At 39.5% G+C, this 24,217-nt stretch overlaps 1 protein-coding gene across 2 annotated transcripts in view; it reads left to right on the forward strand.

The window, feature by feature from the left end:
* GPALPP1 (GPALPP motifs containing 1) overlaps window positions 1-24,217 on the forward strand; it is a 154,976-nt gene that overhangs the window by 87,388 nt on the left and 43,371 nt on the right. The gene's annotated exons all lie outside the window — the stretch shown is intronic.

Below are 24,217 nucleotides of genomic sequence, written 5' to 3' on the forward strand. Positions count from 1 at the left end.
AATGTAAGATGTTCTTATCAGCAATGCACCAAGAGAAAAGGGAAACTAATTTATTCAAGAGACATTTTACAATTTCTTTTTTGCAGCAAATTTTTTAATGCAATTTTCACCTACTTCACTATATTATAAAACTTAAAAAATTGCTTTATTCCCCAGTTAACCAACACATTGCATTTGAACTGGTGCTTTAGTGTAACTTCCTAATTTAAAGTTGAATTTTATTTAAAAATGACCTGCAGAAAATGTTCACAAAATCTCATTGCTGAAAGTGAAAAAAATTCTGCCTCTGGGTGGAGAGACAGCAGATGCATAACTGATCTCCCAAAATGTTGTGCTGTAATAAAAGCATGTACCATGGGGGTTTAACTGTATTGTATTGCTGGAAATTTGTAAAGCTTCACTTCTGGTTTACAAAATGCTTTCAACCTAGAAGGAATGTATACAACTTTATGCAGTGTCATTTAACACAATCTGAAATAAAAAAAAATATAACATTGATTAAAAAACAGTAACCACTGTCTTATTGTCTTATACAAAAGCTGTTTTTGGATATTTATGACAAATCTTTAAATGTGCTGAATAGAAATAAATGGACACAATGTTTCAGACAAATCTGTCATCTTTAAAAAAAATAAAAAAAGTTGTTTTGTCAAGTATTTGCTCATGTTAAAGTGATTGCAAAGTTATGCACTTTAAGACATAGTATATCAAATTAATCTTAAAAACAGGTGCACTTTCATTCATTACATTTTTTCAAGACGGTTCCTTAGTAAAATAATTACCTTTTAGTTATGGCAAACATCCCGCTGTTCCTCTGCCCGCATCACATACTGTATTTAGTTGATCAATGGCGAATCCAGCTTCATCCAATCGTTGCGTGACCCCTTTGGCGTCCAGCTTGTGGGGGGTGCAATGATTGTATGAAGCCGGATTTGTCATTGATCTACTAAATACAGTATGAGATGCGGGCGGGGGAACGGCAGGATGTTTGCCATACCTAAATAGTAATTGTTTTTACTAAGGAACCGTCTTGAAAAAATTTAATGAATGAAAGTGCACCTGTTTTCAAGATTAATTTTATACACTATGTCTTAAAGTGCATAGCTTTACAATCACTTTAACAAAAAAAATCTTCACCCTTTATTTTCTCCTTGTATTTTAGCAGGATTGGCCAAGAAAAAAAAAGTGATGCTAGCAAACCTATTGGCTGACAGTGGAGTCAATAAACTGACAAGGCCATTTCTAAATAGTTATTGAATAGTGTAAATTTAAACTTTCAAAGCATACCCTCCTAGATACCCTCCTAGATAGTGTGAATTTAAACCTTATGAAGCCTTTCCTATCTGTAGAAATAAAAAAAATCCACAGAGGCAGCAGCACAATCACCTTATACCATTTATTGGCACCCAAACATCACAAAGTTTTGGGAATTGCCCCTTAGAATGCAACGAATATCACAACTCTAGTTTGTTTGTTTTTTACATTCATCTGAATGTAAACGCACATCTAGTGTTGAATTCTTTAACAAGATGCAGAAGGCTCCACAACATTTCTACTTCCTATTTAAAGGGACATTAAACCCAATTTTTTTCTTTCACGATTTAGAAAGAGCATGCCATCTCAAACAACTTTCTAATTTACTTCTATTGTCTAATTTGCTTCATTCCCTTGATATACTTCACTGAAAAGCATATCTAGATAGGCTCAGTAACTGCTGATTGGTTGCTGCACATAGATGCCTCGTCTGATTGGCTCACCCATATGCATTGCTATTTCTTTAACAAAGGATATCTAAAGAATGAAACAAATTAGATAATAGAAGTAAATTGGAATGTTGTTTAAAATTGTATTCTCTATCTGAATCATGAAAGAATTTTTTTGGGTTTAGTGTCCCTTTAACTCCTTCCTGTTTTCCTTATTAAATGCTTTCCATTATTCCATAATACAAATTACACACACTTTTTTGTGAAAATAAATACATACATCCTAAATCTCACCTGAAGTTAGTTGTTTTGGGGACAGACTCTCCAAGGCTGTGGGGAGGAGTGGAAGGGTTTAGTCGCTGTTGATGAGATTATAGCATTTTGGGCAGAAGTTTAGCTGGTTCAGGTTTCTGAAAGAGAAACTGAAAAATCTGGAAAGAGGGACACACCTGTATTACATTTCCAGAGTGTTTGGAAGCTCTGAAATGTAAGTATAGTAATATAATTCTACTAGTGAAAATAACTATGTTGTAAATACTGTGTACTTGAAGTAGGAGTGAAAGTAAGAAGGAGAGATGTCCGAGTTGGATAAGATGGAGTGGGACAAATTACTTGTAGATGTGGAGGGAGACCAGCCAGAATACCAGTGGAGCTTTATTTTAGCGCTCCCGCTCGAGCGTTAACTCTGCTAGAATGAAACTTTTCGCGTACTTTCAAGTGCGCTAGCCCGACATAAAAATAAGAATATTTCACATTCCAATGTTCTTCACATAGACAAACGTGTTCTATTTATTCATAAATACATACGTGTGTGTATGTATGTGTGTGTGTATGTATATGTATGTATGTGTGTATATATATATCTATCTATATATATCTATCTATATATATCTATATATATATATATATCTATATATATATATATATATATATATATATATACTGTACATAAGATCAGCACTCACCAACACTTGCAACCACTCTGTGCTCGGCCAAAATGAATGAAAACAAAACAATGAAATAGGACAGGACCCGGTGTTGATCCGTAGCATCCCACAAGAAAAACAGCCAGCACCAGAGATGAGAGAAACCACCAATTTAATGCAAATAAAGCATAACGTTTCAGTCCCCACAGGATCCTTGGTCACATGCAGCAGGTCAAAACAAACAGGCATAAAATATGACCCAGAGAAAGTGCCTTAAATACCCCCACCCACCAATCAGATACGTCACATAGAACCGCCAAACCAAGTATATCAAACACAGCTGTATGGCATATCAAACTAAGCTGACCGGTGCTGGCTGTTTTTTGTTCATTATATATATATATATATATATATATATATATATATTTACATATTTGCACACAAAAAATATATATACACACACGATTATATATAGGAATATCTATTTATAAATACATATAACATATTCTGCTGTGTGCAGAACATTGGAATGTGAAATTTACAGGAATGTGAAATATACAGTAAATACACAGTATAACACGTTATTAAAAATTTATATTGCATAAATATGTTTTTACATGTTTTCATCTACTTAACTGCAAAGGGCTCCGATGCGCGCGCACACACACACACACACATATATATATATATATATATATATATATATATGTGTATATATATATATATCTGTATGCATATGTATTTATTTGTTTATATGTGTATATATGTCTGTAAACATATGTACATACATACATATTTAGACATGTATTTGCATGCATCTCTATGGTTGTCATGGGACCAGGGGTGCCTCCTTACCTGTTTGCCGGTTAGTAAAGCAGAGGGCGCCGTTGCAAGTTTCTCCGCGGCTGTGATAGCACCTGGTTGTACGGTTGCACCTGTTTGTGCGCGCTCATGTGCCTGTGGGTGTGCGCATGGGTGCTCATTTGCGTGCGCGCAGGAGATGTTGCAGGTGCTTTTAATCAGCTAGAGGAATCTGTGACATGCCTCTCTCTGCCTTCTCATTGGGTGCTTGGTATCTGATGCTGTCGTTGTCTTGGATACGGGGGGCGTTCCTTGTCCCTGTTTAGGTTTAAATTCCGGTCTGAGCCCTGGCTTGTAGCTGAGTTATTCTGCCAGTTTATCTGCATAACTAAGTGTTGTCTTTTCTCCTGTTCCCTTTTCCATGTTATTGGATTTCCTGGTTTTGACCCTTGGCTTGACACATATTATTCTGACTACACCTTTTAATAGCTTCCATATCTGTACTTTGCCTTGGATTTGTGTGCTCATTGCCATAAGGTTTCACCTCCTGCAACAGGGTAGCCCTGCTCCCTGACAATGGTAAAGCCCTTTGCAGCCTTTTCTTTTTCTAACACCTGACACCTAATATCTTTGAGCCCTTAATAACTTTTTTGTGCAATTTGTATCCATCTTAATGGGAGGAGAGTCCACTGCTTCATTCATTACTTGTGGGAATTAAGAACCTGGCCACCAGGAGGAGGCAAAGACACCCCAGCCAAAGGCTTAAATACCTCCCCCACTCTCCTCATCCCCCGTCATTCTTCGCCTTTCGTCACAGGAGGTTGGCAGAGAAGTGTCGGAAGATTCGAAGTAGTCTCTTATGGAGGGTAGTACTCTTCAAAATTGGACTGGAGTTTTAAATTGGACTGGAGTTTTAAATAGTCCTGTCAGCCTCTCAGTGTGAGCATGGATGAAGTCTGGAGATGCAGGGAGAGTCTTTCTGCGTACCCATCCCGACTCAGATTAACAGCTCCATAAGCAATCGGCATTGATGAGTTTCGCTGCCTGCTTTTCTGCTCTCAAGTTCATTTCAGGAGCGATTCTACTACCCTGTCACACTTGAAAGGCCGTGTTCCTGTTCCACGGCGTAGGTTCTAGTATGCTCATTTAATTTATACATATATGATAACGTAAGAAGACAGGGTCACAGTAAGTCTCCTTTATCTGTATAGAATCAAGGGTAATACCCTCGAAAAGGGGGTTATTGAACAAGGGGATTTTTTATGCATTATATAGTTTATTGTTTTTTAATGCTGCGTCATGTGTGAGATGAGGCTCTGTCAGTGTGTGAACAGTTAGTTTCTTAGCGAGAGATTGATCCAGACCTTTTTGACGAGTTTTCTCTCTAGTGCAGGGGCGGTCCTGCATGGCACGCCATGTGACTGGGTGTGGCCTCTTTAACTTTCTCTTTCTTGACCGGCGGTTGGAAGAGACAAAGCTGTTTCTCTGTGGTCCGGGTCATAGGAGGTGGTAAATGTCCCGGCCATTGGGATATTAACTGAGTCTATTGTGAGGAGGTTCCGGTTGATCCGCCTGCTCAACTCTGTTCCACATGCTTTGATAAGATTGCAATATCTAAAAAGAATAAGATATTTAGTACAACTGAGCCGTCCACCTTTGAGGGTTCTCTGTTAAATGAGGTGCGTTCCCTACACTAATCTCCGATTGCACATGCAGCTCCCAAGGGCACTACTAATCCTCCCGCAGGAGGGGCCCTTTGGCCGCCAGATTTCGTTGATCAGTTACAAACGGTGGTTTCTGCAGCCTTTGATGCCTTACCACGCCCTGGTAAGCGCAAGCGAAAGGTGTAACATAGCTATCCATCCCAGGGGTCATCTACTCTACTGGATGTCTCTGACAGATTATCCGCTGATGAGGACGACTCCGACTCTTTGGAGGACGTTTTTTCTGGGTCGAAATCGGCGACTTCTAGACCTCTGTCTGCGGAGGAGCCAGATTTTAAATTTTAAGATGGAGCATTTGTGCTTTCTGCTGAAAGAGGTGCTTGCTACGTTGGAGCTTCCTGAACCGAAACTGCCAGAGGAACCTTCGATCCCTAAACTAGATAGGGTTTACGAAGACAGGGTGGTGCCTCAGGCTTTCCCAGGTCCCCATTAAAATGGCTAATTATTAAGAATGAATGGGAGAAACTTGGTTTGTCCTTTTCCCCTTCTACTTCTTTTAAAAAACTGTTCCGCGTTCCAGACTCGCAGCTTGAGCTGTGGGGGGCCATTCCTAAGGTGGATGGTGCTATCTCCACACTCCCTAAGAGAACGACTATCCCGCTCGATGATAGCTCTTCGTTCAAGGAGCCCATGGATAAAAAATTGGAGTCCATGTTGAGAAAGATGCTCCAACTCATGGGGTTCGTTTTTCAACCGGCAACGGCGGTCGCTGCGGTGGCTGGTGCGGCTACCTGTTGGTGTGACGCTTTGTCAGCTATGGTCGAGGTGGAGACTCCCCTGGAGGAGATACAGGAACGAATTAAGGCTTTAAGGGTAGCTCATTCATTCATCTGTGATGCAAATATGCAGATTATTCGTCTGAACGCAAAGACATCAGGTTTTTCTGTTTTAGCCCGTAGAATTCTGTGGTGAAAGTTGTGGTCTGCTGACATAACTTCCAAGTCTAGATTACTTTCCCTCCCGTTCAAAGGGAAGGTTCTTTTTGGTCCGGGCCTGGATTCGATCATATCCACGGTCACGAGTGGCAAGGGTGCTTTCCTGCCATAGGATAAGAAGAATAAGCCTAAGGGGTCTACTTTTCGTCCCTTTCGTGCGGACAAGTCTCAGTGCCAGTAGCCTGCCGCAAAGTCAGAGTAACCCAAGGGATCTTGGAAGCTAGCTAAATCTTGGAGCAAATCCAAGCAGAGCAAGAAGCCCGCCGATACCAAATCGTCATGAAGGGGCGGCCCCCGATCGTCTCTGGATTGCGTAGGGGGCAGACTATCTCTTTTTGCGGAGGCCTGGATAAGACACATTCAGGATCCTTGTGTTCTGGAGGTCGTAGCCCAGGGTTACAGGGTAGAGTTCAAGACCCATCTGCCCAGAGGCAGGTTCCTCCTGTCAAACATATAATCAAGTCCAGAGAAGAGAGACGCCTTTCTAGGGTGCGTGAGGGATCTCTCCTCTCTCGGAGTAATCGTCCCAGTACTTCTTGCAGAACGAGGTCTGGGGTATTATTCAAATCTTTTTGTGGTCCCAAAGAAGGAGGGCACGTTTCACCCAATTCTGAACCTAAAGTGCCTAAACAAGTTTCTGTCAGTTCCATCATTCAAAATGGAGACGATCAGGTCAATTTTACCCCTAGTTCAAGAGGGGCAATTCATGACGACAATAGATTTGAAGGATGCTTACCTTCACGTACCAATCCACAAGGATCACTTCAGGTTCCCAAGATTTGCATTTCTGGACCAACACTTCCAGTTTGTGGCTCTGCTGTTTGGTCTGGCGACTGCCCCAAGAGTCTTTACGAAGGTTCTAGGAGCGCTGCTCGCGGTAGCGAGAGCCAGAGGTATTTCAGTGGCTCCTTATCGGGACGATATCTCGGTCCAGGCTCCGTCCTGCAGTCTTGCGAAGGATCACTCAAGGGCTCTTCTCCTTCGATCCCACGGATGGAAGATAAACAAAGGAAAGAGTTCCCTGGTCCCCAGCAACAGGGTGGAATTCCTGGGTATGATAATAGATTCTTCAGCCATGAAGATATTCTTGACAGACCAGAGACATTACAATACTGCGTCCAACTGTCTTGCCCTTCAGACTTCCTTAAGGACATCTGTGGCCAGGTGTATGGATGTGATTGGGCTCATGGTATCCAGCACAGATGTCATTCCATATGCCAGATTGCATCTCGGACATCTTCAGTTGTGCATGTTGAGACAATGGAACGGTGATCACTCAGATCTATCCCAACAGATATCTCTGGACAACCGAATGAGGGAGTCCCTCTCTTGGTGGATCCATCCGGGACAGCTGTCTCAGGGGACATCCTTCTTGAGAACATTCTGGGAGATTGTGACCACGGACGCAAGTCTATCAAGATGGGGAGCTGTTTGGGGTGCCAGAAAGGCACAGGGCAGATGGACTCGAGAGGAATCAAGCCTACCAATAAATATTTTTGAACTACGAGCGATATTTAACGCTCTGAGGGCTTGGCCCCCCTGGGGTCGTCCCGATTCATCAGATTCCAGTCGGACAACATCACCTCGTGGCTTACATAAACCATCGGGGGGGGGGGGGGGAGAGGAGCTCCCTAGCTATGAGGGAGGTATCTTGAATCCTGAAATGGGCAGAGATCCACAATTGTTCGCTCTCAGTGATCCACATTCCGGGTGTTGACAACTGGGAAGCGGATTTTCTCAGCAGACAATCCTTTCATCCGGGGGAATGGTCTCTCCATCCCGAGGTGTTCACGGGGATATGCAACAGATGGGGGATGCCGGAGATAGACCTCATGGCGTCCAGACTCAATTTCAAGCTACCCAGATACGGGTCCGGGTCCAGGGATCCCCAGGCAGAACTGATGCCTTATCGGTGACCTGGGAGTTCAACCCACTTTACATTTTTCTACCGTTGCCTCTTCTTCCTCAAGTAGTGGCCCGCATCAAGCAGGAGCAAGCTTCGGCTATTCTGATTGCTCCGTCGTGGCCGCGGAGGACGTGGTTTGCGTATCTGGTGGGGATGTCATTGTCTCCATCATGGAAGCTACCCTGTCGCAGAGATCTGCTGGATCAGGGTCTCTTTCTACACCAAAATCTCGATTCTGTGAGGCTGACTGTGTGGAGATTGAACGCCTAGTTTTAGCTAAGAGAGGATTTTCGGAGAGAGTGATTGATACTCTCGTTTAGGCCAGGAAACTGGTCACTCGTCTTATCTATCATAAGGTGTAGAGGACCTACTTGTCCTTGTGTGAGGAACATGGATATCCCTGGCATAAGGTTAGGGTATCCAGGATTCTGGCCTTTCTCCAGGATGGTCTGGATAAGGGTCTTGCCGCCAGTTCCTTAAAGGGACAGATTTCTGCTTTATCTGTACTGTTACACAAGAAGCTAGCGGGGCTTCCTGATATTCAGTCCTTTGTTCAGGCTCTTTCTAGGATCAGACCTGTCTTTAGAAATGCTGCTCCTCCTTGGAGCTTAAACTTGGTTCTTAAGATTTTGCAGAGGGCTCCTTTCCTGGAAGGTTGTGTTCTTACTAGCTATTGCATCGGCTCGCAGAATTTCTGAGTTAGCGACCTTGCAATGTGAGCCTCCTTACCTGTTTTTTCACTCTGATAAGGCTGTTCTTCTCACTGGATTGGGTTTTCTTCCCAAGGTGGTGTCAAATCGTAACATCAATCAGGAAATAGTTCCTTCCTTGTGTCCTAACCCTTCTTCGTCAAAGGAAAGGTTGCTTCATAATTTGGATGTTGTTCGGGCTCTGAAGTTTTATCTTCAAGCCACGAAGGAATTCAGACAGACTTCGTCTTTGTTTGTGGTGTATTTGGGGAAGCGTAGGGGGCAGAGGGCCTCTGCCACTTCTCTTTCCTTTTGGCTGAGGAGCATGATCCATCTGGCTTATGAGACAGCGGGACATAAGCCTCCTCAGAGGATTATGGCTCACTCAACTAGAGCTGTGGCCTCTTCTTGGGCCTTTAAGAATGAGGCCTAGGCCTCTATGGAGCAGATTTGTAATGTGGTTACTTGGTCTTCTTTACATACGTTTGCAAAATTTTACAAATTTGATGTTTTTGCTTTTTGGAGACAGGTTCTGCAGGCTGTGGTACCCTCAGTTTAGGGTCCCCCTCCTTTTGCCCTCCCGTTTTTTTTCAATCAGTGTTCTCTAGAGCTTGGATATTTGTCTGATGCCTGTATGTGGCTTATGGATAAGGTAAAGGGCCAGAGTTCAGATCTGAGGGCTGAGGTTAGTGTATGACTGAGTGCATGTTATATGTAATACAGTGGTAAGTAAATATAACACCATGAAGAAATAGGAAAACACTTTAACCCCTTAAGGAACAAGGCCATTTTTCAATTTCTTTCCCTTAAGGACCAGGGCTATTTTTACATTTCTGAGGTGTTTGTGTTTAGCTGTAATTTTCCTCTTACTCATTTACTGTACCCACACATATTATATACCGTTTTTCTCGCCACTAAATGGACTTTCTAAAGATACCATTATTTTCATCATATCTTATAATTTACTATTAAAATTATTATAAAATATGAGGAAAAAATGGAAAAAAACACACTTTTTCTAACTTTGACCCCCAAAATCTGTTACACATCTACAACCACCAAAAAACAACCATGCTAAATAGTTTCTAAATTTTGTTCTGAGTTTAGAAATACCCAATGTTAACATGTTCTTTGCTTTTTTTGCAAGTTATAGGGCAATAAATACAAGTAGCACTTTGCTATTTCAAAACCACTTTTTTTCAAAATGAGCGCTAGCTACATTGGAACCCTGATATCTGTCAGGAATCCCTGAATATCCCTTGACATGTATATATATTTTTTTTAGAAGACATCCCAAAGTATTGATCTTGGCCCATTTTGGTATATTTCATGCCACCATTTCACCGCCAAATGCGATCAAATAAAAACAATTGTTCACTTTTTCACAAACTTTAGGTTTCTCACAGAAATTATTTACAAACAACTTGTGCAATTATGGCATAAATGGTTGTAAATCCTTCTCTGGGATCCACTTTGTTCAGAAATAGCAGACTTATATGGCTTTGGCGTTGCTTTTTGGTAATTAGAAGGCTGCTAAATGCCACTGCGCACCACACGTGTTTTATGCCCAGCAGTGAAGGGGTTAATTAGGGAGCATGTAGGGAGCTTGTAGAGTTAATTTTAGCTTTAGTATAGTGTAGTAGACAACCCAAAGTATTGATCTAGGCCCATTTTGGTATATTTAATGCCACCATTTCACCGCCAAATGCGATCAAATTTAAAAAAAACTTACATTTTTTTTAGGTTTCTCATTGAAATTATTTACAAACAGCTTGTGCAATTATGGCACAAATGGTTGTAAATGCTTCTCTGGGATCCACTTTGTTTAGAAATAGCAGACATATATGACTTTGGCGATGCTTTTTGGTAATTAGAAGGCTGCTAAATGCCGCTGCACATCACACGTGTATTATGTCTAGCAGTGAAGGGGTTAGTTGAGCTTGCAGGGTTAATTTTAGCTTTAGTGTAGAGATCAGCCTCCCACCTGACACATCAGAGCCCTTGATCCCTCCCAAACAGCTCTCTTCCCTCCCCCACCCCAGAATTGTCCCCGCCATCTTAAGTACTGGCAGAAAGTCTGCCAGTACTAAAATAAAAGGTATCTTACATTTTTTTAGCATATTTACATATGCTGCTGTGTAGGATCCCCCTTAGCCCCAAACCTCCCTGATCCCCCCCCCCAACAGCTCTCTAACCCTCCCCCTCTACATTATTGGGCGCCATCTTGGGCACTGGCAGCTGTCTGCCAGTACCCAGTTTACAAAAAAATATATATTTTTAATTTTTTCCCCCACTATTCTGTAGTGTAGCTTCCCCCCCCTAAAGACTAAACCCCCACCCCCTCCCAGATCACTTCGATTATTTATAATAAATATTTATTCCCCCTCTCTCCCTCTAAATTTTAACTAACTGTTCCATAGGGTAATGGTTCCCACCCGCTCCCTCCCTGTGCACGCACAGATGTGGAAAAAAGTATTGGTACCCTTCAACTTTTTTAGGAAAACGCTCCATTTTCTCTGAACTAAGTAACAATTGACAAATGTAATAGAAGCGAAACTTCACTTTTTATTTATGACTTCACACATTACTTTAAACAGTAAAACAAATGAGAATAGTACAGGCAAAAATATTTGTACTCTCAACCTAATATTTTGTAGCAAAGCCTTTGGAGACTATAACGGCAATCAGGCGCTTTCTGAATACGATTTCTACAATTTTCAAGTGGGACTGAGTTCCCTCAGGTTTGATGGGTGCTTTTTCCCAACTGTGAGTTTCAGCACTTTCCACAGATGTTTGATAAGATTCCGATCTGGACTTATAAAAAGCCACTTTGGAACGGTCCAATGTTTTCTTCTCATCTATTTCGGGTGCTTTTGAAGTATGTTTTGGGTCATTATCCTGCTGGAGTACCCATATTTTGCGAATGAGACACAGCGTTCTGACCCTGGGCAGTGCATTTTGCAAAAGAATGCCTTGATAGACTTCTGATTTCATTGTGCCCAGATTATAGGCATTCAGTACCAGAGACTCAAAGTAACCCATAGGGATGGTGTTCTTTTCTTTGAAAGGTGTTTTTTTTTCCTTTTGTAAAGATGTCATTTGCAAAAATGCTCTACTTTTGTTTCGTCTGTCCAAAGGGCATTCTTCCAGAAGAACTGTGGCTTGTCAACATGCATTTTGGCAATCTCCAGTCTGGCTTTTTTGTTTTTCTCACTTAGAAGTGGGGTCTTCTTAGGTCTTCTACCATTGAGCCCATTTCCATTCAGGCATTGATGGATGGTGCGACTTGAAACTGTTTCACCTTGCGCTTCAACGTCCGCTTTGAACTGTTTTGAAGTTGTCATTGGTTCTTCACCATTTGAGCAATCTTTCTTATCATTTTTGGGTCAATTTTCCTCTTGGGACCATGTCCAGAGATGTTGGCTACAGTGCCATGTGCCTTAAACTTCTGAATAATATTGGCAACAGTGCTCACAGAAACATCAAGCTCTGTAGAGATGATCATGTAGCCTTTACATTGACCATGCTTGGATATTACCATCTTTCTAAGCTCCTCAGACAACTCTCAGGTTTTCTGTCTCTTTTCCTTTTTAAAACCACATAAGCCATGTATGCTCTCTACAGTTCCTGTTTAAGGGGACATAAAGGTCAGAATTAAACTTTCATAATTCAGATAGAACAAGCAATTAAAAATTACATCAATTATAATATTTTTCTTGTTCTTTTGTTATTGTTTGTTAAAGAGGAAACATAGATGGACTCTGAAGCATTGCATATCCAGAGCACTATATGGCAGCAGTTTATAACAATTGTTATGTGTTACATTAGGGCCAGGTTATCTGCACTTTGTCAGCGCCTTGCAGGGGAGTTGGGAGGAAGAACGAGGGGTTTGTTGGGTCTGGATGCTACATTTTCACACATCAGAATAACCTAAATGACATATGACTGTGAACCCCATGTAACTCCCCGTCTAAAGATCAAGGTGAGAAGGGCATTTTATCCGCTGTTAAAGCCCATTTTCTAGACTCCATAATGTGCCAGTATTTGTCAAACGTTGTAAAAGGTGGGCTGCACAATATGAAACATTCCTTATTTTAACTCTTTTTGGGTTTTCTTTAAAATCCTGTTTATGACTGTTTGTTTGTATTCTGATGTATTTTCTACCTGGCATTTAGAAATGCTATAGATTGGTTTTCTTGGAAATGCAGTGTGTATTTGAAATGAGGAGTATGACATTAAGCACGTTCTGCAGATGGCTAGTGATACCATAAAGTATGTCTTCATTAAATGTGCCTCCAACTCACTGACACCAGGGCTCTTAGATCTAAGTACCAATGTGTGATCAAAACAACACTTAATCCTGTAAATTTCTATTACCACCTGGGTCTCACTTAAGGGCAACACTTCTGTGCGCAAACACAATCGGATAATATCAGAATAATCTTCTGTAACCGATACATGGCAAGTGTTTTGTATAAACAACACAAATTAAGTATTAAACTGATCCTTAAAACATCATCTTTTCTGTTACATTTCACTTATATGCTCTGACATAAAAAAAAAAATCTGAAACGTGCCACATGTTTTACTTTTATGTTTAATGTGACATTTTTGTTTTCTGGTGTATATTTATTCGGAAAAGACACCCTATTTTGTTTTATTACTTTATGACTCGAGTTGCAGGTGTATGAACAAGAGCATATATTCTTTTTTAAATCTTCTTTTTTTTTTTTTTTTTTTTTATAATTTTTTATTGAGGTTAAATATAAATGTCAAACATGAAAAAAAAAATATACATCACAGTCATGCAAAGGATATTATAAGTAAACCTCTTATTTTCCATTTTTGTTACATAGAGAAGGAAAACTTTGAACCTCCCTTTTTCAGCATACAAATGAGAAATAGTCATAACACATGAATATGGTAACCAAAAATATATAACAACAAACTAGATATTGTTAACTACACATTCCAAACCTCTTTAGATCTGCATATTTAATTTCGGGTAGCTAACTAAACATAATGTGGTTTTATATTTCTACCATATATACCTAAAATCCTAAAACATAATCACATTCCATTAATATACTTTCCTACATTTTCCTAAACAGGTTCCTATCCTCACCATCCCTCTCTCTCTTTCCTACATTCTCACCACTATAGTAAAAAAATATAGAAACTGATGGAAAACAGGAGTGGATGAGAAACAAACAAACAGAGCAACCAACAGCAACCACAAACAAAACAACAAGAGAAAAAAAAAAAAAAAGCTGATCAAAATATTCCTCCCTTGATGCCCATCCCGCCCCCCCAGAACGCCACCGACTAGGACTCCCTCATAGTGCCATCAATCCATGTATGTGGAAAAATATTTAGTAGCGTTAATTCCGCAAAGGTCAATGAGGAACGAAAAGGAGAAAGAATCCTCTTTTGCAAGGGATATGGATAGGACAGAATGACTGGCGTCCATTTCCAGAAAAACTTCTTGATCCTTTTCTCCGAAGCTTCATGTAGATGAAATGATTCGAAAGCAATTTGATCTTGTAGAGAACTGAAGACCATAGCTAGTCCCGGTATCCGCCTAGCTTTCCAATTTTTAAGTATACAATATCTAACAGTAAGAATAATAGTATTTAAGCTATTTATAGTATTCACATTGAGAGCCTCTTGTGGAGAACATAGAAAAATGACATCCTCCGCAGATAAAGCAACTGATATTTTATATAATTTATTGAACCAGAATATAATCTTTAACCATAGTTGTCTTACCCTGGGGCATGTCCAGAACATATGGAGTACATCAGCTCTGTCATGTGAACATCGAGGACATACACTAACCAAGGCTGGATAAAATCTAGAGATTTTCCACGGTGAAAGGTAAAAATTATTGATCAATTTCATATGAGATTCGTTCCAGGATATCGGGACTTTACACTTACGTAAAGAGTCAAAGCTCTGAGTGATCTTATCATGGTTTACCAAAGGGATTAACGGTAGCTAGGACTTACAAATATTATCCCTAAATAGGAGGCTCTGCTTGGTCAACATGATATCATACATCAAAGATATGGAGGAGTTTCCTGCCACAGATTTTTTTATAAGAAGCTTAATATCCGTCCAATCAGAGAATGAAGAAGATAGCCAATTTTGTGAAAAAATAAAATGGCGAATTTGAAAATAAGCAAATAGATTAGATCTACCTAGATCATATTTATTAAAAATAGTATCCGCTCTTAATAATTGATCATTCTCATCAAATAGCTGTTTTACATAGTGTAGTCCTTTGTCGGACCAGACTTTAAAAACTTTTTGATAGAGACCTGGCAAGAAATTTGGATTATTTACAATAGGAAGCCATTCAGAGAACGAATAATCTATGTCTAGCATAGTGCAAAACTTTTGCCAGGCCGACACTATGTTTCTAATGGTAAAGAGACAGCTAACATTCTGAGGCAATTTCTGGGCTGCGGTATGTAATATAGCCTTTAACGCAAATGGGGTGATCAGATGATTTTCTACTTCTGCTGATGAAACTAGATTAGTACCAGCAAGCCAATCTATTGCCGTTTTAACCATCGCAGCCAAGTTGTATAATTTGAGATTAGGAAGCGCCAAACCCGCCGATCCACAATTTTGCATTAGTCTAGCTAGCGCAATTCGGGGCCTTTTATTATTCCAAATAAATTTAGAGACTTGAGCATTAAAAAGCTTTAAATCTTTATTCAATATGAATAAAGGCAAATTCTGAAGAGGGTATAATAAGCGCAGAAAAATTATTGACTTTATTAGGTTCACTCTAGCTGTGATAGACAATGGGAAAGCGGCCCAAAGATGCAGATCAGATCCGATTTTTTGAAAAAGGGGCTCAAAGTTGGCTTTATACCAACATTTCGGATTTTTATGCAAGACTAAGCCTAGATATTTAATAACATCAACCAGTTTGAATGGAATATCAAGGTCTACTAACTGAGGCTATTTATACACATTAGTTCGCTCTTTTCTAAGTTTATCTTATAACCCGAAAAAGAGCTGAAGACTTCTAATACATGTAGGATCATAGGGATAGACTGCTGAACATTAGTAAGGAAGACCAACACGTCATCTGCATATAGCAGCGTTTTAAGACGATATATACCAAATGGGACACCTATCAATACATCTCTAAATCTAATCGCAAGAGGTTCCAACGCTATATTATAGAGTAAAGGGGATAGAGGGCAACCTTGTCTGGTGCCTCTCTGCAATATTATTTTAGGAGATAAGGACCCATTGATAAGCAGGAAGGATATTGGGTTATGATATAATCTAAGAATAAAGTTTGCAAACTCCCCTTTTAAGCCGAACTTCTCCATCGCCCTGAAAAGATATTCCCATACAATTGAATCAAAAGCTTTGACCGCGTCTAAAGAGAGTATAGCAGTCTCTTGCCATAATGGCTTCTTCTTCTCCCTGTCTATATTCCAAGCATAATCTAGAAAATTGATCAATTTGCGGATATTTTTCACAGGATTTCTGGCTACCATAAATCCAGTCTGATCTGGATGGATGATTTTATGTAAACAAGAAGATAATCTTGAAGCAATAATAGCCATTAAAATCTTATAATCTGTGTTCAGAACCGAGATCGGCCTATAAGAGGCCAGATCTTCGGGATTTTTACCTTTCTTTAAGATGAGCGAAATATTGGCCGCCGAGAAATAACTAGAAATCATATTATTGGAACTATAATAATAATTAAATAATTTTTCTAAAGTGGGCAGTAAAACCTCACCAAGACATTTATAAAACTCTGCAGGGAACCCATCTGGTCCAGGAGCCTTATTCATCTTCAAATGATCTATGGCTTTTTTAATTTCATCAATAGATATTGGGGCATTGATCAATATTAAGTCCTCACTATTTAATTGGGGTGTTTTTATCATAGACCAAAAGATATCTTGATTAATATTATCTATCTCAACTCGAGAGTATAATTGTTGATAATAAGCAAAAAATGCCTCCATGATCCCATTAGTCTCCGTATATCTTCCCTTATCGATTTGGATCGCCGAAATAAGGTTTTTCTTTTTTCTAACCTTAATAAGTCTAGCTAAATATTTAGCGGAGGAGCCATGCATTCCCTTAAATTGGAGGTTAATTTTTGCTTCTTCTTCTAAAAGTTTTTGTTTTAAAAACAAATCTCTTTCCTTCCTATTATCTTGGTATTTTTTCCAATTTCCCGAAGAGCGGCTTGAACAATATTTTCTATATGCATTCCTGACTTTATTCGTGATTTGAATTTCCCATGCTTTACTCTTTTTCTTCGCTATACTAAGATATGTTTGTATTTCTGCCCGCATTACTGCTTTAAAAGCTTCCCAAAAAATTTCCGGTTTATTAGAATAACTTATATTGTCCGAGAAGTATAGCTGCCAGCCTGATTTCAAGAAATTAAGAAAATTTAGGATTAGTGTACAGATATCGAGGAAAATAAAAACTAGGCGTTTGAATCCTTTTTTTCAGGCCAGTAAGAAATGTCAGAGAAATGATTGCATGATCTGAGATGATAATATCTCCGATTCCTGTCTCTAATTTCTGAATAGATAGATTCTCCGTAATTAAAAATAGGTCAATTCTCGAAAAGGTGCCATGTGCTTTAGACTCACAAGAAAATGATTGTTTATCTGGGGTTTTTAAACGCCATACATCTATTAATTTTAAGCTAGCGCAAAATTGTGATAGATATTTTGCATTTTTTTCATACACTAATCTATTTTTATTAGTCTATCTAGCACCGGACATAAAGTGGCATTGAAATCACCCCCTAAGATTAGATTTTCAGTGATAAAGGGAAATAATTTAATTTTAATTTTCTCCCAAAATTCTCTAGAGAACTTATTTGGAGCATATATGTTACAAAATATAAATTTAATGTTCTTTATAAACACATGGATAAGAATATATCTTGCGGCTGGATCTATTTCTACCTTATCTATCTTATATTCCAACTCTTTATGAAAAAGAATAGCAACTCCACATTTTCTAGATGGACCAGTCGTAGAGACTACTTCCCCTACCCATTTTATCTTCAATTTAGCAGCTTCATATTCATTAAGATGAGTCTCCTGAAGGAGAACAACATCTGGATTATATCTTGCTAGGGTCTTAATGACCAACTTACGTTTAATAGGGGAGGATATCCCTCCTATGTTCCAGGATAAAACCTTAATTCCTTCCACCATCCTGATTCAGATTAATTAACTAATTAAGCAATTTGTAGGGGGCAGTCCATTAGGGGCGAGCCGGGGGCACGGGACCGGGGAAGAGGAAAGCGGCGGCAACGGGAAGGAGAGAAAAAAAAAAAAAAAAGAAAAGAAAAACACGCAGACAACGCAGCCATAAAAAACAATTAAGCAAAATAACAACTTCGCTACCCATGTCTAGCATTGAGAGTGTAGTCTTCAACATTGCTAATAACGTTATAGAATCTAGTAGGTAGCATTTCTACGATTAACTGCTCTCAATGTATTTTTTAACTTCTGTAACCTCATCAAATACATGCCTAGTACCAGAGAGATCCTCAACTATAATTCTGGCGGGGTAAACCATACGAGCCTTTAACCCTTTATTTATTAATTGTGTGCAATGGGGGGGCCATAAGTCTTCTTTTAGATGAGGCCCCAAAAGAGAAGTCCTGAAACAATAGTATCCTGCTGCCTCCAAATACTGGAGGATCAGATTTTTTAAACAGTTTCAATAAATCAACTTTATCTTGAAATTTAAGAAGTTTGAATAGACAGACCCTACTCCTTGTGACTCCATCTAAAGATGACTTCTTGGGGCCCAATCTGTGTGCACGCTCAATCGTGAGTGGTAGCAAGTGGGATGGCATACCAAGAGAGAGGGGTAGTGTAGTGGACGTAAATTTTATTAAATCCTCAAATTCTGACTGTTCGGGAAGCCCTACTAATCTAATATTGTTGCGCCTGGAGCGATCCTCGATCCTCCAGGCGTAGCTGCATATTTTTAATTTTGGATTCTTGTTTTATTAGAGTATCAGCCTGGATATGCGTCTGATCTTCTATATCAGAGATCCTGGCCTCTGCTTCTGTTAACCTCGCTGAGAACTGTCTTACTTCAACTGACAATGAGCCTATTTCGACAGCAATTGAGCCCAGCTCTTTTTTAATAGCTTCAAATTGCGGCGAAAATACTTCTGATATTTTAGCTATAAGGGCTTGTGAATCAAATGGGAACCTGCTAGGTTCCATTGTACTATCTAAACTGTGTCGATTGTCTTATTTTTCTTATCTTTCGTTTTCACAGGCATTTTAGGAGAATTAGATTTCCCCTGCGTGATAAATTTTTCCATTCAAAACGTGAGTGAGAAAAAAAACCTCCCCTTACCCCACATATAATGCCAGGCAAAAGCCTGGGAAGTGAACGTGTAAAAAAATATAGCTTGAATACGTGTAAAAAAATATATATATATTAAGTGTGTATATTGTATCCTCCTGCTCCTTTCTTATTGGTGCGTGTACCTTGTATCTTATCCTTTTCTTATGTGTCTCTTTGGTGTTGTTTTTTTTTTTTTTTTTTACCTTTCTTTATTACCCAGTGCAGAAAAAAAAAAGTCCAACAGTGAAAAAAATAGGGCCTGCAATCTCTAAGACAGATAAACTTTTCCAAAGTCTAATAACCAGTTAGATAGATATCTAGAAAACGGGAACATATAATACAGGTAAATTCCCCAGATAATGTGAAAAATAAACAGGCTACTTATAGAGTATAAAGTTGGTCAATGTTATACCTATTGTAGTTTCTTAGAAGTGGCTTGCAATAAAATTATCTACGTTCCTAAGGAACCTGGTCTCCTTTAGAAGAAGAAATATTTAAACAGATCACAAATGAGGGGAAGCTTTTCCCTTTCTTTATCGTGGTCCCCAACTATCAACCAGATTCTTTGTAGTGAGATAGAAGGAATCAATAGTGTTAAAAGGACATTTAACTAAAAATCTCCTTTATACAAAAAACGCCAGAGAACACTAGCATTAGCTATTTGTATAGACTACTTGTGTGGGCTAATTATTGGGTCAGCGTAGTCTTACCCTTATAGTACCCACATTTACAAACGGGAATAAAAGGGAACTCTGCAAAGATGAAAATTACCTAAATCTGATAACAAAACAATAGCTCCCAATTTCTTGGCTTTTTTCTGTTACACACTGTAGAGTACTTACACCATTTCCTTTTAAAAAGATTGGAACAATATTACTATTATGGAAACAAGAAGAAAAGAGAAAATTTTGACAAAAGATCACCAAAGTCACAAATAAATATACTTTTTTCTCTCTTTTTTTTTTTCTTTTCCCTTCCCCCTTCTTTTCCCAAAGAAATAGCGACCAGGGAAATTTTAGGCTCAGGCTGTACACTTCAGGCCTGATTGAGAGCGTCCTGTGTAATATTCTCAGGGAGAAAAATATAATACAAGATGTATCCAATTACTCCTTTTTTTTTTTTTTTCCCCCCCTTCTAGGCAGTCCTAGTGAGCAGCCGTTTGCTGTATTTAAATACAGAAGATCCTCCTTTCCTTGTGAAGGTGAATTATCAGTCCTTCCACCCACCGCAATAGCTGAGTATAAATACCCACACAGAAATTAGCAGATAGAGTGTTAAAATGTTTATAACTCACATATATGTCGCCCAGTCCGTTAGCTCAGTGCTAAGGGAGTTATTCTAAGGCTCTCCTGACGATTCACAGTCCGCAAACTGCTCCCCTCCTCAAGCTGAACAGTATCTGTGTGAGCTCCATGCAAGAATGGTGAGTGTTGTCTGCTTCCTGACACACCTCCGTTTCCTATTGGGTGGGTGGGGGGGCTCGCACAATGAGCCGTTTTCAGATTGGCCAGGGATCTTCAGCTGTTACGTCCCCAAACAGCAAGCTGCCGGTAGCTTAACTTTTATTGCTTCCAGTGATTCCGGAGAGGTTACCGCCCTGGAAGTACCCTAGGGGGTAACGCTACCCCACAACGGGTACGGCTGGTCCTCAGGGTTTGTCCAATGAAGGTAATGCTCTTTCACTATCCACCACCGTACTTACAAGATGCTGTACTGCTGCTTGTGTACGCTTTTAAAGGGGTAAACTGTCTCGTATATTAGAGACATGTTATGCAGGCGACAGTGAACCAAGTCAGTAGGAATCCCTCGTCAAGGTATTCAGGTTACCGGACCCCAGCAGTGGAACGAAGTTGCGGCTCTGACATAAAAGCCGATACTGAGTCTTTTGTGAGTTTCCTGCCTGGGCTTAGATAGAACTTGCCCGACTCCCTAGGATGCTAGACGCACCAACAACGGGAGATGAGGCAATAGGAGAGAGTAGTGTTGAGCTGTCCGAACTTCGGCTCCCGACGCCGACACAGCGTGTTCACACTGCACAGCTCCTCCCACCGGAAACCCAAGGACGAATAAAAAATCTTTTAATTCTTCTAGAAATGTCATGTTTCAAGGGACTTTCATATCTCCTTAGCAGTTTTATTAAGAGATGCATTCTATTTTAAAAGTAGAAAAAATAAATAAATCCGAGCTTTATGGTGTAGTTTACGTACAAAAAAAAAAATAAGTTTGGACTGCTGTTTAAATAGTGTAAGCAGGTGTTGCTTTTCCTCACCTCAGGAAATGGAGCAAATACAGTTGGTAAATAACTTTATAGATATAAGCAAATAAAATGTCCATTTTGATCTGAAATTAATTTAATTAATTAATTAAAGGGAAACCTATTTTTAACTTGATTATCAAATAAGGGACATTGTACACTAGATTTATATTTGCATAAATGTTTTGTAGATGATCCATTTATATGGCCCATCTGGGAGTGTTTTTGTAACAATGTATAGTTTTGCTTATTTTTTTAATAATGTTTCTCTTGTTAAGTGTATCCAGTCCACGGATCATCCATTACTTGTGGGATATTCTCCTTCCCAACAGGAAGTTGCAAGAGGATCACCCAGAGCAGAGCTGCTATATAGCTCCTCCCCCAGCTGTCATACCCAGTCATTCTCTTGCAAGCCTCAACCAAGATGGAGGTCGTAAGAGGAGTGTGGTGTTTTATACTTAGTTTATTCTTCAATCAAAAGTGTGTTATTTTTAAATGGTGCCGGAGTGTACTGTTTATCTCAGGCAGTATTTAGAAGAAGAATCTGCCTGCGTTTTCTATGATCTTAGCAGAAGTAACTAAGATCCATGGCTGTTCTCACATATTCTGAGGAGTGAGGTAACTTCAGAGAGGGAATGGCGTGCAGGTTTTCCTGCAATAAGGTATGTGCAGTTAATATTTTTCTAGGGATGGAATTTGCTAGAAAATGCTGCTGATACCTAACTAAAGTAAGTAAAGCCTTAAATGCAGTGAGAGCGACTGGTATCAGGCTTATTAATAGAGATACATACTCTTATAAAAATGTAATATAAAACGTTTGCTGGCATGTTTAATCGTTTTTATATGTATTTGGTGATAAAACTTATTGGGGCCTAGTTTTTTTCCACATGGCTGGCTTGAATTTTGCCTAGAAACAGTTTCCTTAGGCTTTCCACTGTTGTAATATGAGTGGGAGGGGCCTATTTTGCCGTTTTTTTGCACAGCAAAAATTACAGACACAGACATCCAGCTTCTTCCTGCATGATCCAGGACATCTCTGGAGGGCTCAAAAGGCTTCAAAGTCGTTTTTGAGGGAGGTAAAAAGCCACAGTAGGGCTGTGGCAGTTGTTGTGACTGTTTGAAAAAACGTTTTTGTCATTTATTATTCCGTTTTGGGTATTAAGGGGTTAATCATCCATTTGCAAGTGGGTGCAATGCTCTGCTAACTTGTTACATACACTGTAAAAATTTTGTTAGTGTAACTGCCTTTTTTCACTGTTATTTCAAATTTTGACAAAATTTGTGTTTCTTAAAGGTGCAGTAACGTTTTTTATATTGCTTGTAAACTTGTTTAAAGTGTTTTCCAAGCTTGCTAGTCTCATTGCTAGTCTGTTTAAACATGTCTGACACAGAGGAAACTACTTGTTCATTATGTTTGAAAGCCATGGTGGAGCCCCATAGGAGAATGTGTACTAAATGTATTGATTTCACCTTAAACAGTAAAGATCAGTCTTTAAATGTAAAAGAAATATCACCAGAAGATTCTGACGAGGGGGAAGTTATGCCGACTAACTCTCCCCACGTGTCAGACCCTTCGCCTCCCGCTCAGGGGATGCACGCTAATATGGCGCCAATTACATCAGGGACGCCCATAGCGATTACCTTGCAGGACATGGCTGCAATCATGAATAATACCCTGTCAGACCACTCTGGGGTTAGGAGAAATACAGAGCGCGCAGATGCTGTAAGGGCCATGTCTGATACTGCGTCACAATATGCAGATCATGAGGACGGAGAGCTTCAGTCTGTGGGTAACATAGTAACATAGTAGATAAGGTTGAAAAAAGACTGAAGTCCATCGAGTTCAACCTATACAAATCTAAAATACTTACAAAAAGCTCCAGTTAAGCTTAAATAACCCCATTAAAATGTGACCCATTTAATACTAGCAATCATATCCATGAATTCTGTTTATATACAGAAATTTATCCAGACTATTTTTAAATGTATCTATGGTATTGGCATTCACTACCTCCTTTGGTAATGAGTTCCACAATTTTATTGCTCTTACAGTGAAAAAACGTTTCCGTTGCAGGAGATTAAATCTCCTTTCCTCCAACCTTAAATTATGACCTCTTGTCAGAACCAATTTTCTTGGAATAAAAAGAGCTTCTGCCATCTCTGTATATGGGCCTTGAATATATTTATATAAAGTAATCATGTCACCTCTCAAGCGCCTTTTTTCTAAAGAGAACAGACCCAGTTTGGCTAGCCTCTCCTCATAGGTTAATTTCTCCAATCCCCTTATTAGCTTTGTGGCCCTTCTCTGAACTTTTTCTAGTTCTGCAATATCTTTTTTAGCAATCGGTCCCCAGAACTGCACTCCAAACTCAAGGTGAGGTCTTACCAGGGCTTTATATAATGACAGAATTATGCTTTCCTCCCTTGAATCAATGCCTCTTTTAATACATGCTAGTATCTTATTAGCCTTTGAAGCCGCTGCCCTGCATTGTGCACTCATCTTTAGCTTGTTATCTATTACTACTCCGAAATCCCTTTCCTCCTGTGTTTGGCTAAGTCTTGTCCCATTTAAAAAATACATAGCCTGCTTATTTTTACTTCCAAAATGTAGAACCTTACATTTTTCCGTATTAAATCTCATTTTCCATTCACTTGCCCATAGTTCTAATTTTAGCAAATCCCTTTGCAAAGAGAGTTCATCCTGCTCTGACCTAATGACCTTACTTAACTTAGTATCATCTGCAAAAATAGAGATGTCGCTATTTAATCCTTGCTCCAAGTCATTTATAAAAATATTAAAAAGAACAGGGCCCAGTACTGATCCCTGGGGGACGCCACTGATTACCTTTGTCCAATCTGAGTATGATCCATTTACTGCTACTCGTTGCTCCCTATCTTTTAT

The sequence above is a fragment of the Bombina bombina genome, chromosome 3 (assembly GCF_027579735.1).
Source record: "Bombina bombina isolate aBomBom1 chromosome 3, aBomBom1.pri, whole genome shotgun sequence".
NCBI classification, from domain to species: Eukaryota; Metazoa; Chordata; class Amphibia; order Anura; family Bombinatoridae; genus Bombina; species Bombina bombina.